Source organism: Terrapene carolina, unplaced genomic scaffold, assembly GCF_002925995.2.
Source record: "Terrapene carolina triunguis isolate 2854851 unplaced genomic scaffold, T_m_triunguis-2.0 Scaffold58, whole genome shotgun sequence".
Classification (NCBI taxonomy): Eukaryota; Metazoa; Chordata; order Testudines; family Emydidae; genus Terrapene; species Terrapene triunguis.
Genome location: NW_020664409.1, coordinates 34224997 through 34245437, shown reverse-complemented (window position 1 = coordinate 34245437; position 20441 = coordinate 34224997). Strand labels below are relative to the sequence as shown.

The 20441-nt window shown below is 42.4% G+C and overlaps 1 protein-coding gene across 1 annotated transcript in view; it reads right to left on the bottom strand.

Annotated features, from left to right (window-relative positions):
* The window catches only part of GREB1L (GREB1 like retinoic acid receptor coactivator), a 237564-nt gene extending 218598 nt beyond the window's left edge, over positions 1 to 18966 (bottom strand). Inside the window, exon 1 of the mRNA XM_024206494.1 lies at positions 18719 to 18966. The gene's annotated coding sequence lies outside the window, so the exon portion shown is untranslated. The remainder of the gene's footprint in view (positions 1 to 18718) is intronic.
* Positions 18967 to 20441: the final 1475 nt, after the last annotated feature.

Genomic DNA, 20441 nt, shown 5'->3' with positions numbered 1-20441 from the left:
ATCACTAAAATACAGTGGTTTTAAATAAGAAGAAAACAAGGCCACATTCTGCTGGGATTTACAACAAGTTCGCTTTTAACTCACTTGGGGGGACGATACTTCCTCAGAAAAATGTGTGTCACCCTGGGAAGGGTTTATTTATAGGCTTTTCTATTATGCTAATTCAACTCAAACATTTATGAATTCAGTCTAACTCTCAGTGAAGTAGTAACTATTATCCCCATTTTACAGATGGGGAAACTGAAGCACAGATATGTTAAGTGGCTCTTCCAAGATCACAGAGGAAGTTTGTGGCAGACACGAAAACAGTATATAGATTATCCAATTCCTAACCCAGTGCCTTCACCACAAGACCATCCTTCTCTCTGCCGGTACCCAATAAGTCAGGAAAGCAACCATGGGTGAGTGTGTGTGTGGGGGGGGGGAGGAAATAGCAGAACACCTAAGGGAAAATGAGTGATAAACCCATCCATATTGGTTACACTAGAACCAGTTCCCAAAACAAAAACAGCTTGTCGAACTTTATGCATGTTAGTAAAAGTTGCCCCAGGCAAGTGTTTGTTTTTTAATTACTACTATACTGCAAAATAAGCATGTGCAGGGAAGTGTCCATTTGAGAAAGTCAACTTAATTCACTTAGGCTCATAATTCTAGTCATATACATTTGCAAATTTTATATATGCGTGTGTGTGTAAATACACACACACACCTATAGCCATCCAAAACAATTATCTTTCAATCTAAACTAAATTTTTCATCTAGAAACATGACTATATTAAAAAAAAAAAAAGTTGAAACTAAAAAGTAGCAGCAATTGTAAGGAAAAAAACCCACCCTTTTACCACAGACCTCTTCTGATGCCAGGCACAAGGTGACCCATTAGATAATCTTACTGTATTATGGACCTGGAAAAGCCCTGATGCTAAGGAGTCTGTAATGGAGCAGCATAGACAAGTGAGACATCAGCTTCACCTCTCTACATTCTCTTCAACATCATCTTCCGGATGATCTTTGGCCTGATTCTCTGCTTAGTTATACATTCTGCAGTCTTATACCTGTGCAAAGTGACTACAAAGTGGACATAAAATGCTACCAATCAACAGTTTCCACTCATTGGTGATACCATTTTACACTCACTTTGCACTCTCTAAGCCAGATTCTCCTCTTGCAGCAGTGTAACCTTATTGCTTTAAATAAAGTACCCCCAATCTACACTATCAGGCCTGCTTTGAACAGGTTTCAATGTCCACACAAGGTGGAAGGCAAAAGAGAATCCAGCCTCTTTCTTATTAGAAGATATTTCACCAGATAAGCCCTGATCTTTGCAAATTCTGAGTGGGATCCCTAAGGGAAGCTGTCACTGATCTCCAAGTTAGTTTTCTTATGTAATTAATTAAATGTGGCAGAACTGAAATTGTGAATTTTCCATTCACAAACATATTATAGCTATAGATAAGGGAGTACTTTTAACATTTGTCCAGAAGTATTCTCTTACAGTATGGAACCTGCATATGTACAATAGGACATAATATTGGACACACAATGTCCAGCCATTTACAAAGTAAATCAAGACTATATGGAGGAAGGACATCTTATATTGAAGACACTTGTTTGAGACTCGAGAGCTGGGTTGAATTTCCAGTTGAGCCACAGACTTTGACCTTGAGCAAGTCATGTAAATGCTCTGTGCCTCAATTCTTGGTTTTTAAAAGAGGGCTAATACTACTTTCCTACATCATAGTGGTGTTACCAGGATAAATCCATAAATTCTTGATAAGTACACAGATACTACAGTGAGGGGGACAATATAAGAACCTAGATAGATATGCATATGAATGTTAAATATCAGTTTACAATTAAAAACAGACTGGTGTCCATACTGAAAGGAAACCAGTCATTTGAATGCATCAAGTTAACATAGGCTTCCATGCTGCATAATCTGAAACTAACAAACACCCCATACATATACAAAGATTTGCCTGGGTTTTAGCATTGCAATTCCTGCTTTGACAGAAGTTGTGCGAGCCATTTTAGCTATGCAATTTTAAACATGTAAGAGCAATTGCTTTAAAAAGTTACAGTAATTCTAAAACAATTAAATGCTTCAATGTGATAAGATTGAATTAAAGAACTTTGAAATCACAAAAGGCCTGATATAACTTCCACTAAAGTCAATGGGAGTTCTGCCATTGATTTCAATTTGAACTGCATCAGGACCAAACTTAGGACATCAATTAAAAAAAAAAAAAAAAAAAAAACCACAAACAAACAGTGGGCCAAATCACCCCAACCATGGGAAACACTGGGAAGGAGAGAAAAGAAAGGAAAAATGCAGATTTTCCCCAGCCTTCATCCAATGAGCAAGGGTTCTGCCCAACCCCCAGAGATCTGTAAGAGGCCAAGGCTATCTGCACTAGCCCTGGGGCCTTTTACCAACCCCTGACTCTGGGCAGAGGGACTATTCCAGTGGGCCTATGAAGGTGAGTTTCAATGCGTTGGGGAGGCATGAAACAGTTACTGAAGCCTGAGTCTACATTAATATTTTTGCAAAATCCCCACACACTAAGAGAGGTAGGAAAGAAGAAAAGGGGAACACATGTATTCCCTGGCCTTCCCCCTTGGTGCATTCCTGGAAGCATGAAGCTCCCCCTTTGGAGGTCTTGGACTGGGTAAGAGACACAGGAAGAAGGAACGCATGCGTGCACGTGCACACACACACACGCACACACACCCCTTTCCTTTATAACCAGAGTCCCTTTCAGGCACAGCACTGGGGAACAATCTGGTCCTTTGTGATAAAAATAAAATATTTTTAAAATAACCCTATCAGAGTTCAGATCTACCCAAAACAACACCTTTAAACAAACAGTTGAGATAATCAAGAAGAGAGATTTTTTGATAACTCTAAATAAGTGCATAGGCAAATGTTTCAACTATCATTAAGAACTTCTATTTATTTGAAAACATGGAGGGAAACATTCGTCAATACTAAATTCAATCGACTTGTCATATCCCATTTTTGTATTGATCTTAGCCATTCCCCAAATTAAAAAAGAATCAGCAATTTGGCTAAATGTAAAAACAAAAAAGGCCAGTGATAGTGACCTCAAAAGAACAAAAAACATTTAGTGGGTCTATTTTGTGCTACCACAAACCAGTGCAATGTCACCAACAGTACTCTTATCTGTAAAGGGTAACAATCAATTGTTTGACAGAAACAAAGGACAGCTCAACAGGAAATCAACCAATGCAGGACAGATGGTCACTGATTCAAGTTTCACCCCTCCCCACTCCAAAAATAGGCTTAAGAGGCATTTTCTGTTACCAAGCAACAGTCCAAAGGAAGGCATAAATCTTTTACTTCATGTTATTCCTCCTCTCACCTCCAATATACATAGTTTAACCTACTAGAATATATATGTACCAAAAAAATTTTTTTTTTTAATGGATAAGTAGCAGGGGAGTTTTTTGTTGTTGTTATTTTAAATATGAGATCAAGCTGATGTGCATCCCCTAGCCAATTTGCCTTTCAGGCAAGTATTTCCTATATTACTAGACAAGCATCCTACTACCAAAATACCTTACAAAATTCTTAAGTGATACACTAATACAATGTTAGTAAATGAACTGCATTGTGGTCAACTACTGTTTTAATAAAACCCTAATAATAATTCTAATGGTCTCAGGAGTCTGTCATTTTTATGTATGACTTGACATGACTGATCCCACACTTATAGGACCCTCATTCATCTTCCCCTTCCCCAAAAAACGTCACCAAAGATGACATGTGTTTATAAAGACTTGCTAAGAATTACATTAATCCACAACCCCACACCAGCAATTTTGTCCTTACAATATAAAAAGTGTTTTTCTAAAACACATCAACTATGCTTTGAATACAATAATCATCTGTTTTCACTGAACTCCAAAACAGAAAACTGGAAATAAGCATTTCTTATAAGGCCTTCACATTTACAACATATTCCATTTGGATGCAAGACAAATGGCTCCTATATGTCTGCAACCTGCAATGATCCAAAATACAGATATTTTTCAAGGGGAAAGCAGAAAGGAGTTTGAAAAATGCCACCAACATCACTTCTCTGCTCAGCCTCAGGAAAAAAAATGAAGGGACCAAGTGTGTTTGTGTGACGAGAGACTGGGGGAGGGGAGGGGGGCGGGGAAGGGAGGCTGGGGTGTAAAAAACAATGGCTCTGAAATTCAGATTAGGATCAAGAAAGAACAAACCAGTTTGTTTGACCCCATATCATACAAACTGGTAATGAAAGGGCTAGCCACAAAAGAGATATAGTTAAATTTAAGCATACAAAGAGTAATCTGCAATAAAAGATTTACAATTGTGGCCCACACAAAAATTAAATGGAAAAATACCAGTTTGCCAACAACTGGGTAATCATTCTTTAAAAGTGTGGACCCCTGGATTACCACTGACACATACTTAAACTACTAAAACATATGGCCACATTAAAAAAGGGGGGGGGGGAGAAGAGAGAGAGGTTGTGACAGCATGTGGTCTGCAAATGCTTTATTTACTTGCTCATCAACTGCTGCTTGCCTTCCAAACCATTTCTGAAGACCTGATGCTGGAAACAGTACATCTAATTTTCAGAACGGATTTAATAAAATCACTTAAAAATGAGCTAGATACTTGTAGGGCAACAAATGTAGGTAAACAGAGTCAAATAGCACATATCTATGACAACAGCCCGGGAAGAGCTTGGACATTAAAATCCATTTTACCGAGAAAGTATGTTGGTCAAGACATTGGATGGGATCTACTCTTCAGCTACTGCAACAAGATCTCTCATAGAAACTAGAGACAGGCACAACAGATACATATTTAGGTCCCTTTAAAATTAATGGGAGTTTTGGATGCACAGGATCAAGTCCCTTAAGGACAAATTCATTGTCCTGAATGGGACTGCATGGGTGTAAGCTGACAGCAGGATTTGATCCTTTGTCTCATACAAAGTTCAGGAGCTTAAGAGTGCAGCACTGCAGCATCTGCACTAACCCAAGTCCAGGGTCCTGAAGGGAGGCTGGAAACAAGAACTCTGAAGCCCAGTGATAAGAATAATAATATCTAGCTCATACTTAGCACTTCTCATGTGTGATTCTAAAATCACTTTAGATAGAAGGTCAGTATCATTATCCCCGTTTTACAGATTTGAGAATCTGTGACACAAGGAGATGAAGTGACTTGCCCATTGTCACGAAGGATGCTCACAGCTGCATCGGGAATACAACCCAGGTCTCCCAAGCGCCAGGTTGGTGCTCTCGCTGCTAGGCCACACTGCCTATCCAAAGTGAATCAAATTGGCATGAATGTAGATCGAAGGATATGACCAACACATTCCATAACCTTGGTTTTATTTTTTTACAGTTTTTAATAATCTTGTAATTGAAGCCTGTTTCTTTAATGACATTCCTCTCTTCATCATGCAGACATTCGTTATTCACAAACAGAAGGATGTATACAATGTTTTTTTTAAATGTAAAAAGAGAACAAACAAATACTATACAAGTTATTAATATGTTTGCACAATTTAACAACTAAGTTAAATTATAGGCATATTAACTTTGGCAGTTTATTTTAACACCAATGTAATTAAATAGTTTGAAATGTATTCCTGAAACCTGATTCAGTCACCTGTGCATCTGTTCCCTTCATATCCTGTTATGCAAACCATAACATGAAATAATTACATTTTAAGTTACAGTTTTATTTGTGCTTTTACTGTAGTTCTGAAACAGGGAAACCGTAAATGAAAAAAGTTAGCTATTCCTAGAATTTTTTCACTTTAGCATGTCAGAGCTATTTACTTCTATATACCTAGGACAAACAGAAAATGACTTGGTCCAAATGAAAATCCACTGTCTCTGAGCTAAAAGTCTCCAGGTACATTTAAATATAAATGTATCACACACAAAGTAGTGGTAATATCATAAAGCCACACAATTTCCAACTACATTTACTCCAAATCCCCATCTATGCTGGCACTGAAACAATGTTTCCAAACAGTTTAAAAAAAAAAAATCTGTTAACAAGGATTAAACAGTTTGTTCCGTCTGTCTAGATCATACATCACTATTTTAGAAACCCAGGTCCCTTGACCTGGTCTAAGGTATTTGGCATCATTTGACCTTCTACCCTAAATTAGGAAATTCTTCAGGGAAATAAACTGAAATCCTGAATTGATCAAAACAGATCATAGCCAGATTCCCATCCTGATTGACAAACAGTATATCATCATCCAACCAAGCCTAGAACACAAGATTGTGAATTGGTTATGTCTCATCTACGCTGGCCAGGTGAACTATGTTTAAATTATGTTACTTTAAACAATAGCTCCACTGAAAGTGTTTCAGCCATAGCAGAGATGGAGTCTAAATGTCAGCCTAAAGTGCAAAATTCAAGACCCTGAAGAGTTCCAAGGCATTAAGCCATCAAGAAAAGGTCAGGTTTAAAAAAGGGGGAAGGGGAGAAGAGGCAAAAAAGGGGGAATTGTGCTCATTATTTAAAAATTCTATTAAGTAAAAAATGCAAATGGCTACAAAAAAGTATAGTATAGAAAAGACTACTAAATGTCTTGTCTATATCTGGAATTCAGCTATAGGTAGCCAATAACCAATGTAACATACTGGTACAAACCCCAAGTATTGGCAAGGAAAGCCATGTCAGTTAAATCTCACTAGGACACAAACATATTTTTTCCCCAATATCCTCTAAAAAGGAGAGATCTGCCTGAGCTCTTTCCTAATCTGTTTGTTGCAAGCCTATTCCCAGAAAGGGCATTCTTTGTATTTCTCCACATTTATTTCTTTTTCTCTGGCATTCATTATTATAATATCGGAACAGCAATATTAATGAATTTATTCTCATATCCCTGCAAGATGGAGAACAGAAGTACAGAGAGATTAAGTGATTTGCCTAAGGTCACACCGGCAGTCTGTGCCAGAACTGGGATAGCAACTGGCTATCCCAAGTTGCAATCAAGTGTCTTTACTGAAAGGCTATCCTTCTCATGAGCAACATGACCACCTCACAGTTTAGGTGGCATATAGGAGTAAGGAGCATCAAGGGTAGGAGGATTTTCATGAGAGTATCCTTGTGGAGTGCCTGTCTCCTCCATGCACTGTCCCAGACCACACTTTTTTTGTCCTTTTGGGATAGGGTTACAGCTGTAACAGTTCTTCTCCATGCAATATTAACATGCCAGGGAACTTCTTCCCAAAACAGAGAGTTTCTCAGTGAACATGTCATCTAGTATGGCTGATTTCTGATTCCTCCCCCTCTGTCTGGCTACATATGCCAATTTTTCATGGAGACTCAACCACATGTTGTTCATGAAGAGGATTATTTACTCATTTTGAGCAGGGGGAAAGTATACTGTATAAACTCTACCCCTCCTTTCACAACAGGAGATAAAAAAAATCCATCAACATTTGCCCATTTCCCCACCAGGTGCACAGCATCCTATTACAGCACAAGCAGCAGCTAGAGCTAAACTGTCACCCACACATCACATGAGCATACCATATAAGTATATACTGAAGATTAAAACCAAGCACACACATACAATTGAGTCATTGGAAGTGTATACTGATGTATGCAGTCTAGGTTATATATGATACAAGGGGAAAGACTGCATAAACATTTTCTAATGTTTAGATTTGTACAAGTCATCTTTAGCCAAGTCGTACTGCAAGCTGCACATCAGAGTCCTTACAAGCAATTCTCTCATGTTACAATTTTCCTATACTTTGTTTTATTAAAGAAAAAAAAATCCCTTGACCTACTGAGACACAGATGCCTATACTGAGGGCTTGTCTACACTACCGCGGTAGTTCGACGGCTGGCAATCGAACTTCCGGGTTCGATTTATCGCGTCTGGTGTGGACGCGATAATTCGAACCAGGAAGTGCTCGCCGTCGACTGCGGTACTCCACGTCAGCGAGAGGAGTACCGCGGAGTCGACGGGGGAGCCTGCCTGCCGTGTGTGGACCGCGTCTGAACCGCGGTAAATTCGAACTAAGGTATGTCGACTTCAGCTACGTTATTCACGTAGCTGAAGTTGCGTACCTTAGATCGAATTGGGGTGTTAGTGTAGACCAGGCCTGAGTAACAATGTAATCTTATTTCTGTAACTCATGTTCCTCCTTCCATTCCAGCTGTATATATACACATCAGCCTCACTTGTTTGTCAAGTCCACCATTTAGATTGTTAGCTCTGGAGCAGGGAACCATCTGTGTTTACTGTACAGTGCACAGAACACCTCTGGGCACTTTAAATTATGAAATAATAAATTACTGCTGAGTTTATGTTCCAAAACATGGGATTTTTCTTTTTGCATCACTAGGAAGAGGACTGCAGCTTGACAACCTCCTGCCACAGAAGTAATTTAACCACCGGAATAATTTACCAAGAAGTTAAGGTAGATTCTTCATCACTGGCAATTTTTGAATCAAGATTGGATGTGTGTCTAAAACACATGCTCTAAGGGTTATTTTGGGGGTGTCAAATGGCCTGTGTTGTACAGGAGGTCAAACTAGATGACCATAATGGTGGTGATCAAACCTTTAATCTTTGTGCATCAGAATATCCCTTTTAGTTGGAGCAATATGCAGAAACAGGTGCAGCAGCCTCTAAGTCCTATACCACCAGCTCCCAAAACTGGTAACACAGCTGGAAGGGAACTAAAGGACCGTGATGGTATCCCCCAGCGCTAGTCTCACAGTTGTACAGTAATTATATTTATGTAAAAACAAAAACCACACCTATTAAGTTACCAAACAAAAAAAAACTTCCACTCCCTAAAATTAAGTTAATTACTTAGCTTAACCATCAATGCCCTCAGGGAAAGCCTCCAGGAAAAGGTGGATCTTATACCATATCCTAAAGATCAACAGACTCCAGGTTCTAGCAGGAAAAATTCCAAAGTTGAAGACAGTCCATCAGAAATGCCCTACCACCAGGCCTTCAAATATACACAATGCTAGAGAGAATGCCTCTGCCGTCCTTGACTAACAAACATGCAGGCAGAGAGAAGTCATCTCTTAAGAGGCCAAAACCAAATCCTATAGATCTTTATAAAAATAAATAAATATCAACAGCCTGAATCACACTCAGAATCCATTAGGAAGCTGGTGCCACCCTTGGAAAACTGGTGTAATACAGTGGCGGATTTAGAGTGAAGCGGAGCACAGGGCCCCACTAATTTTTGGGGCCCCTCCTTGGGACCCAGCCAAGAAAAAGGAATATTCTCTCTTATCTCCACTCCCCGCCCCCCCTTTTCATTCTTTTTTTCTTCATCCTCCTCCTATAAGTAATAGGAAGTAAATGAAAATAAAGTGAGGTACCTTGATAGTTTTTGTAGTCCAGTTGAACTTATTTTTCCACAGACCAGTTGAAAATCACTGAGGGTCTCGGCAGACCACTTAATGATCTTTCCAAACATTGTTTGTACACCTCTACCCCGATATAACGCGACCCGATATAACACGAATTCGGATATAACGCAGTAAAGCAGCGCACTCCAGTGGATCAAACCAAGTTCGATATAACGCAGTTTCACCTATAACGCAGTAAGACTTTTTGGCTCCCGAGGACAGCGTTATATCGAGGTAGAGGTGTACCATTAGCTAACTATTGTAAAGCGCTTTGGATAAGAGCACTTTAATAAAAAAAAAATTAAAAAACATTGGGTTGCAGGGTCCGGCCAGGACTTAGGGTGCAGTAGGGGGCTGTGGGTGCAGGGTCTGGGAGGACGTTAGGGTGCAGGAGCAGGCTGGGGGTTGGGGTACAGGATCTGGCCAGAAGTTAGGGTGCGGGAGGGGGTGCAGAGCTGGGGCAAGGCTGTGGAGCGCTTACCTGGGGTAGTTCCCATTTTGTGCGAGTAGTGCAGGTGGGGATGTGGGGGGGGGGTACAAGAGAGTCAGGGTGGGCAGGGGGCTGGAGGTGTGGGAGGTGCAGGACTCAGGGCGCAGGGTCTGGGAGGGAGTTAGGGCACAGGGTCTAGCCAGGAGTTAGGATGCAGGAGGGGACTCAGGGTTGGGGGAGGAGGTTGGGGTGTGGAGCGCTTACTTGGGGCAGCTCCCATTTGGTGTGAGGGATGCAGGTGGGAATATGGGGGGTGCAGAAGCTCCCATTTGGTGTTCAGGGTGGGGATGGGTATGTGAGGGGGGTGCAGGAATCAGGGAGGGCTGGGGGCATGTGAGGGGGGTGCAGGAGTCAGGGCAGGGAGCTGGGGATGTGGGCTGGAGTCATAGGGGTGCTCCCAGCCCCCTCCCCCTCCCCAGGCCCCTGCCCTGAGCGGCCCCACCTTTGCTCCACCCTGCCCTGTTTCCACCCCCTTCCCCAAGGCCCCGCCCCTGCCTCTTCTCCACCTCCTCTCCCGAGTGCGCTGCCGCCCCGCTCCTCCCGGAGCCACCTGAGCATGACAAAGAGCTCTTTGGCGGCGGGGGAAGTGCTGGGAGGGGGAGGGGCAGGAACGCGGCACACTTGGGGGAGGAGGCAGGAAAGAGGTGGGGGAGGGGGTGGCTTGGCTGCTGGTGGGTGCAGAGTCTGCAGCAGGAGCCCCAGGAGCCGGCAAGACCAAGCCTTTGCCCCTGCAGCTGCCCGGCCCTGGGGTCCCCGTCATTGGGGGGCCACATGCCAGGGCACCCTGTGTTTTACTGTAAATCCACCTGTGGTATAATAGGTGCAAAAGGTATACAAGGTTCAAAAGGTGCCACCTTTGGAGAACTGGTGTAATAAGTTTCAGGTGACTAGCACAGCCAAGGAACCACACAGCTGAATTCTGAGCAAAAAGACACAGAAAGGACTAACAAAGTGTTCCACTACAACTTATATAGTTAAACTAATTTAAAATAGCCACCCATATAAGTGACTTTTTAACAACTTTCACGCTGTTCATTCTAGCTAAAGCCTAATCTTTAAGAGCAAGGAGATCTACGGATCAGCCTTTGTTATTAAAAAGTAAATAACATCCTCTCAATGCATTTCACACCACAGTTACATTCAAGAATTAAATTTCACTTCACATCAAAGGGCCCTGATCATATATACTACTCTCACAATTGTTCTTTAAGAAAACCACTAAAGGTGAAGCACATGCTACAGTTGGGGGTGGAATTTGAGTGTCTTTATTCAACATCCTTACAGAGCTAAAGACACTGAAGGCTTGTTCATGGAACCACTATGACAGATGTCTAATATGCTCTCATGTAACAGTATCTTAAGTCTACCCACACTGTTTTGCTGTTGATTTTATATCTGCTTCCAAAAACTCTTATGGCTCTACATGGAGAATATTAAATGAAGGCTTTTGTCACATCTTATCACAGTGACTCAGGAAAAACCCCTGAAAATCCTAGCACTGTTGATTTTATTTTCACAATATATTGAACTTAAAAATCTGTCTTTCACAACAGTAGCAATTTACCATAAGTTTAAATATGCCAAATGATTGAATTAACAGTGTTTAAAATACCTATATAGTATCTAAGCCCTTGAGAGCAGGCAAACATTCTTTCTATTAAATCTTTATGAAGTGCCATGAAAAGTTTGGGTGCTATATATTAGTTGATAATATATTTTTTTAAAATCCACTTACCTGATCCCTTATGATCCAGCATGTCCCAAAAAGAGTTTCATGGAAGCTAGGACATCACAGCATTACACAATAAAACAGGAACCAGCTGCCGTGACTCCAGGAGATACCCAAAACAATAACTACATTTTAGAATCACTTATATAATGAACCGTCTTCCTTTTCACTATTGACATACCATGTAAAAATGCTTCATCCTTGCAGATCTTAAAAAATTACAAATGTATTTGGACCAGCAGAGTAAAGCTGAGTAATAGAAGCTTCAAGTTCTTTGAAAAAGGAAGAGACATTGTAGTGGGGGCTAAAACTGAAAGAGTCGGTTTCTACTGACACTAGAAGTATGAAGAACCTAATGCCTTCATTAATTTGATGGTGGTACATTTTATGCAAAAGTCACATTTTATACATACACACACACACTAAACTAACATTAAATGTGCTAAAAATAAAAGAAAGTTCTCAATTAAGACTTTACAGTTTCCTAGTAAAGCAACATTCCTTTCTGCATGATTAACTCTTAATACAAAGGTTTCCTGAATTGATAAAAAGATATGTTGTAACCACCCCTCCTTCATATATTTTCAAGCCATATATGATTATCTAGTCTCACCTCTTGCATAACACAGGCCACAGAAACTTGTCCAGAAATTTCTGGATCAACCCCATAACTTCTATTTAAATTATGGTATATATTTTAGAAAGGCATCCAGTCTTAGAGACTTCAAGATGATGGAGCATTCCCCACATCCCTAGATAAATTGTTCCAGTGGTTAATTACTGCTACTGTTAAAAAAATTGTCCTGTATTTCTAGTCTGAATTTGTTTAGCTGCAAACATTGGACCTCATTATGCTTTTTTTCCTGCTATACTGAGGAACCATCTACTATCAGAAATCTCTTCCCCATGTAGGTACTTGTAGACTATGACTAAGACACTTTAATGTTCTCTTGGATAAATAGGTTGAGCTTCTTAAGTCTCTCACAGTAAGGCACATTTTCCAGACTTCAAATCATGTTTGCAGCTCTTTCTTAACCTTCTCCAATTTCTCAACGTCTTTTTTAAGTGTGGATATCACAACTAGACATAGTATTCCAGTAATGGTTCCACTAATGCCAAATTCAGAGGTAATACCACCTCCATAATCCTAACTTGATATTTCGCTGCTTATGCATTCAACGATCGCACTAAACAGAACAGAATGCCCAGAATGATGCTGTAGTTATCTGCCATTACCTTAAGATCTTTTCCGTGTTGCTGCACTCTAGGATACTGTCACCCATTTTGTAAGTGTAACCTGCATACTTTAATCTTACATGTGTGACCTTACATTTGCCCATATTAAAATGCATGTTGTTCAAATGAATCCACCTTACGAAGCCATCCAGATTGTTCTGTATAACTGACGTGTCCCCCTCATTTTTTGACACCTCATCAATTTGTATCATCTGCAGATTTTATGAATAATGATTTTATATTTTCTTCAATTATAAAGATATTGAATAGCATTGGGTCAAGAACACCAGAAACACCACCATAGAACAAATCTCCATTTAGAGTTAGTTTTTGCAATCAGTTAACCAGTTTTTAACCCACTTAATATGGGCGACACTGACTGTATAAAGCTATGAACACATCCTTGTTCTAATCACATTTTGTTCACTGAAATCTACTGTATTTATATTTTATTGTGGCACCAAAAATAACCCCAAAATTTTCCCACATGGAAAATCTATATGAACTTCTTACAAAATTAGCATTACATTATTTCTGTTTATTCCATCAGTATTTCTCTCATTACTTTACGATCCTGTTCAGCATTCTGAACACACCCCAAACTCCACTGTAGTCAAGAGGAGTTTGGGGTGTGCAAAAATGTACATTAAGGGCCTGAACTTGCATGTAAAATACAGTATTAACTATTATTTTTTTCTCCCTCAAAAAAGCTGTTTTTAACATAAAGGTTATTCTAGGCGCTGTTTTTGCATTGTTATTCATACTAGAGGCATTCTTTTCAGAGCATTTGTAAAGAAAAGTTCTGAGAAAATAAGATTTTTCAAAACCTGCACTGCACAAATACAATTGTTTCCTTTTATTGAGACAGTGAAAGTTTGTCGTCATTTTACCTTTGTTAATGTAACATGACTATTCAAATGACTTCAGAATATAACTATTTTCATTGCTTGTTAATATCTAATAAGGTGAAGTTCACAGCATTAATCCCACAAAGGATATCCTTGTCAATATGTGAAGGCCTACTCCTGTCTCTCCATTTGTTAGCTGTACTTCACAAACCGTTCTCTTTTCCAGGCTTATCTTCTATAAACAACTGAAAACATCTCTTCTAAATTCAACCACCTATTATGTAAGAGATATGGTGCAAGAGTATGCAAAAATTGTTTAAAGTCTTGAAGGGGCTATATAGTCTAAGGTGTAAAACTAAAGCTCTGATACACTTTCACATTAAAGATTTCATGACACTTTTCACAAGAGTAAGGATGTGATTTCCTGGCATCTTGCCCAAGTTCCAGGTTTTGTCAATTACCTATCCAAATGCCCCCTGTTGTTTCAATTAGACATGGTATTCTTCTTCACTTCCCATCTTGAATTACTGTGGACTGTTGCTAAGCCTGGTTAACAGCTGCCACATTTCACCCAGAGTTGGCTGCATTTCAGTGGTTGGTGAAACAATTAGAAACAGAACATACACATAGAACATAAAAGCACTTTAGGATCTTTTGGAATGAAATATGCTACACACAAAAAAGGCACACTACTCAAACTTAAATTTTTATTTTCATCCAGGTTAGATAACAATTATACCATATTAAAGTGTCCTGAAAATATGTAATGGAATTTTGGGGAAAGACCCATTAGATTGTCTTGTTTATCCCACTACTAATTGGTAAACTGTTTCCTACAGTTTATCCTTGAGTACTATTTCAGTCTAGTTTTAGATGCCTCAGCAACTGTGTTCACAGTATTACAGCTGTCTCAACAAGAAATCTCCCCCCACACACTCACATTTAGCCTAAAAAAAAATTTTGCTCACTGTTATCCCATAACTCCTAGACATAGCTGTTTGAATTATGCTAAACAATTCCTCTCCTTCCTTGTGTTTACAAAGTGCAGCAACCCAGTTCCACTCAACTTTCAAGGACCAGGGCTAATATTTATGGTCTTAAGAAAACTTTGAACTAGCCCTGATTTGGGGTGTTTTGAATTTATGCAAACATTTCATATAGCTATACTATCATCCCTTTGTTCCATGGTATAATGCCTCTGCACAGGATAATAAAAAATATCACATTTTAAACCATATAATACAAGCTCAACATTCAACTTGTCCATTATTTCCCAGCTCTCTCAATATTCCCTCTTGCAACATAGTATACACATAGTGCACTTGCAATTTACACCAGGGCTAGATTCACAAAGGAACTTAGGCATGGTTACCCTCAACATTGCTATGCCTAACTTAGGTGCCTAGAAAAATCAATGGGATGCACAAAGCCTGGGCTAGGCACTTCGCCTCCCTATATAATGAATGGGGAGGGACAGATGCCTCAAAATGGGATTCACAAAAACCAGCACCCTAGGCAGCTCCTCACCAAAACTAGCCAATAGGAGGTGCCAAACTGAGGGGCTTGTGCTAAACCCTGTCCCTCCCCCCTCTGAGATAGGTACCTAAATCCAAGCTGCAAAGAGGCACCTTCTTCTGCTTGGGATTCTTATCTGCAAACCCTGTCTTGGCATTGGGCACCTACACAGTTTGGTATGAAGCCAGGAGCAAAAGAGGAAACCACCTCCCTTATAACTTTTAGCATAGTGGTTAGGGTAGTCACCTGGGATGTGGGAGACCTCCAGTTCAAGTCCACCCTCAAGCTGAAGGGATATGAACAGGGATCTGCCACCTCTCAGGTGAGTGCCCTAATCACTGGGTTATGGGATATTGTCACGTGGGGTTCCCTCAGTTTCTCCTACTGAAGCTGTTCAATGGTGGGTAAATAATTAAGAAAAGTCATTGGAGCCAAGGGACTGGATCCCCCCACCTCCCAAGTGACTGATCTAACCACCAGGCTATATAGTAATTCTTATGCTTGCTCGCTCTCTCTGGCATAATGATTCTTTCACTGTTTATTCACAATGCAACACCTTCAAACACACCAGAACATCCCATATCCCAGTTAGGGCACTCACCTGAGAGGTGACAAATCCCTTCCCCCTCTTATGTAGGTCTCAGCGGTCTCCCATGAGTACCCTAACCACTGGACTAAAAGCTGTGAGCGCGCTACTCCTCCATTTTGCATAAGCCCACCTATAAGGACCCAATCCAGTAGGCAAGCTCAGAGCAAACCTACTGGACTGGGCCCCGCAGGCAAGTCAAGCAGACAAACCCTTACTTTTCCCCCATATGTGCTTCAGTCTGGGGCTTAGGTGTCCAGATGCCCAGCGGGGGCTGAAACGCACATGCTCAGAGGCAAAGCTTTACTGCAAAAACTGAGGTGCCAAGTGAATTTACTTCCCAGCTGCAAAGCTGGGAAGCAGCAATGTGGAGGTTTTTTAGATCTCAGTGAGACCTGATTCTGGGATTCAGGCACATAAAGTGGCATCTAGGCATCTAAATCCTTTTGCAAATCTAGTCCTACTGCCTTATTGCCTACTCCCAATATTTCTCGTTGGCTGTAATATTGTAATAATCTGGGGTGACAAATGTGCAGAAACATGCAAAATATTTTATACTAATTTATTTCATTAAACAATTCAAAAATACATGCTTTGCAAGCACTGTGAAATTTTAAGGCTATACTGCATATTTGTTAACCTATCTGAACAGGTATTTGTACTTTCAGGTATGAAACCAAACCCTGCTCACAGTTAAGCATGCACTTAATTATACTCATGAGAGTAGTCCATAGTTTCTGTAGGACTACTTATATAAGTAAAATTATGCACATGTTTAGGTTCTAAGCCTGAAAGCATTCGATGATTTTTCTAATCTTATTATCTCCTAAAAGGCTGGGGAATATACAGAGATTTTTTTCTTCCCTTGCAAACAAAACAAAATCAAAACACACCAATTCCATAGCTTTTTGTTTTGTTTTTAACAGAACTTGACTAGCAGTTTCGCTTGGATAAGGGTTTATTAATGTCTTCAGGGAAAATAAAGTCTCTATACCTCACTAATTCCATCATGGGGAAGTAACATTGAATTAATGTTCACATAATAGGCTTGGCAATCAGTATAAGGCCTTCACATTTATTTATAGGTCAAATACCAAACAACAGAGGAAAAATAAAGCAGACTATACTGTATACTTAGGCCTTTCAGATGGAAAACTGCTGGAATCCTTCTACCAGTCCTTCAACCTGGTAGGGCTTTGTGAAGGGCCACCCAAACTCTCTCTTATCAGGTCAAGTGCAAGAAACTATTGTCAACAGGAGTTAATACCTATTGAGTCTATTAGCTCTAAATAATAATTTTTAAAAATCCTTCATTTGTGACTTCCACTAACCTCAAATTATGAAAGACTATTGTTCTTTTCTTTTTTATTTATAATTTTAAATAGTTTTAATTACATTTCATTTGAATTGTGTCATTTTGTGTGAAAAAAAATAAAATAATATATTTCCCTAAAAACATTTCTTTCATGGGGAAGCCACCACAGTCACTAATTCTGGGAAACCAAAAGGCATGTTTTGATCTCACACTTTCAAGGTATTTGCCAAAGACAGTAAACATTTATTGTCCTGATTCTACAAACACATATGTGCTGAACTTTGAGTATGTGACATAATGTGCTTAAAGTGCAGAATATGCATTAGTGTTTGCAGGTTTGGGGCCAGTGAGCGGAGGCAATTGGTCTACCCTCCAAAATACTTCGGGGTTCAAACACTTCTCCATAAAATTAAAGCAAATATGATGGGTTAAAATGCTGTTCTTTCAGATATTTCAAAATAATAAAAGGAAAATTATTTATAAAAGGGTGGAATTTTCCGATTACCCAGATGCTTTTGGAAAACTGCATCCTAATTGACTTCAAAACCAGTTTCCCAAACTTGTTTTACACTAGCAAAGAAGTCAGGCAAGTGAGAGAATGTGACAATAAAGGAAATCATTAAAAAGAAAGCCAGCTTGTACTTCAAAGTGACAAGAGGTACCCTGTAGTTTAGCAGACATATTATGATCAAAAGCATTTGCCTTTTTTTATCATGTGGAACTTCTTAAAGTAAGCATCGCTAGACAATTCATGCAAATAAAGACTAAGGCCAAAAGAAATTAATCAACAACAGCATTAGTAAAATACTAAGCAGCCATCCTCCGATTATTTATATATCCCTTGCCTCGTGTCTCAGAGTAAAACTACGGTCACCTTCAACTGTCAACACATCAGTGCGGTTCACGCACACAGCAAATAATCCCAAAACCATACAGCAAAAGAGGAAAGCCCAAGTGCGCCTTCATTGTCAACATGAGCAAAATGCGGGCTCGGCCGTTTCGGGAAACGTTCATCAACAAACCCCACCCCGGGACCTGATCCACCCCCCTTCCTGACACTCGTTTATTAATCGAGCTATACCGGCATCTCGCGAACAGCAACGCAACTGAGCCGCCTATTGGCGAGCCTTTGGCCTAGTAACTTTTGGGGAGGGAGAAGCTACAGAAGAACCAACCACCTGCACCCCCCGAATCCCTCCCACGCCCAGTGGCGCCTCCCCGCCACCTTCCCTCCCGAGGGGCTTCCACGCGCGCAGCTGACCGTGCCCCGCTGGGGAGAGCCCCGTGGGGCTTGTCCCCGCCAGCGTGCTATTGCCCTGAGCGCAGAGCTGTAACAAAGGGCCGGAGCCCCGGAGGGCTGATGCGCAGCCAGGGTAAACAGGCGTTATGCTGACAGAGCTCAATTAACTCCGAGCCGCCCCCTGCCGCTGCAGCCCGCTCCGCGCTCCCGGGGTGACTGACACAGCGAGCGAGCAGCGGACCCCGCTCCCTGCCTCAGCTCCGCTACCTTTGTGTCCTCCCAAGCGGGGCCAGGAGAGGCGAGCCAGGGACCCCGAGCCGCAGGGCCCGGCCGGGGCCGCCCCTTACCATGCGGGGCGGAGAGAAGGGTCCAGCGCGCTCCGAGCCCCCCAAAGCCCCTTTTTTCCCCGCACGCCGAGAGGCTGCGCTGCGAATCCCCTGCCTGCGCTACCGCCGCTGGTTTCTCCCGCTGGGTCTTGGGCGCTCCGGCTGGAGGAGAGGAGAGGAGGGGAGGGGAGGAGACGGGGGCGGACCCCGCAGGTGCCGCCCCTCATGCTCTGACAGCAGGGGAACCGATTGAGCTGGGGGGCAGGAGAGCTGGAGCTGGTTGGGGCCGGAGGGAGCGCGAGAAAGGTGGAGCTGGGGGGTGGTCGGGGCCAGGGGGGAGCGCGAGAAAGGTGGAGCTGGGGGGTGGTCGGGACCAGGGGGGAGCGCGAGAAAGGTGGAGCTGGGGTTGGTCACCGCTTGTCTGTGGAGGGGGAGGTGAGAGGTGGAGCTGGGGTTGGTCAAGGCCTGCCTGGGAAGGGTGAGGTGAGAGGTGAAGCTGGGGTAGGGTGACCAGGTGTCCGGTTTTGGACCAGAACACCCAGTCGAAAAGGAATCCTGACAACTCCAGTCAGCACCACTGACCGGGCCGCTGAATGTCCGGTTTGGGGCGCCGTAGCAGGGCTGGCAAGCTCCCTGCTAGCACCCAGCCCACGCAGCGCCCGGGTCAGGAAGCAGCTGGCATATCCGGCTCCTAGCCTTAGGGGCTGGGGGGGGGGGGGGGGGGTCCACGTACTGCCCTGCCCACAGGCGCAGCTCCCGTTGGCTGGGTCAGGGCAGGGGAAGAACTAGCACCACCCGCGAGCGCTCAGCAGGCAGCTGTTTAGGGGTCACATGGCGTGCGCTTCTCCCTTCGCTGCCCGGCCCTCTTCTCCTCGCGCGGCTGGGCTCAAGCTGAAGCACATGCCCTGCAGTAAACCACGCGGTCTGCCGCCCTATCGCCGGCACCCAGGAGTTGGAGGTATGTGTATCCCCGTCTCCAAGTGCTGGGATTGGGGGCTGCACCCCCATCCACCTCACTGCATCCCTCCCCGTCCTTACCCCCCCCCGCACTCCCATCCCCCTGTCATTGCATCCCTCCCCGTCCCATCCCATCCTGACCCCCACACCTACCCATCCCAGCCCTGTACCCTTTACAGTGTTCTCCCACCCATTCTCTCCACCTCCCAGAACTGCCATCCCCATGGCCCTCACCCCCCACACCCCATTCACCTCCATACACTGCTGCACTCCCATATATCCCTATCCACCCCAGTGCCCCACACATCCTCATGCACCTGTAGCTTTCTGCCGCCCCCTGCATCCCCATCCACCCCACATACCCCCCACACCACCTCCTCTCTCCTTCACTGCCTCCTCTCACCCCCACCCTGCTCTCCTTCGTGGCCTCTTTCCCTCCCCATCCTCTCTCCTCCCCCCCATCTTTTCCCCTCCAGCCCACCCTCCTCCCTTCCCTGCTGGGTGATTTAGGCAGCCCCTGGAAAAGTGTATGAAAAAGTGTCTCTGTGTAGGCAAGTGTGTGCATGCATGCATTGTATGTGTGTAAGAAACTGTGTGTCTTTGTGTAGAGAGGTGCGTGTATTGCTGCATATGTGTGTATACTGGAGTGAATAAAATTTACAGCCAAGCTTTGACTTTTATTCCTTTTGCTGGCTTGCGCACAAAAAATTGATGACATAAAATGTGTGTGTATTCATTTCATAACAAGTTTTTAAAAGAGAAAGGAACTCTAAAAGAAATGTATTAT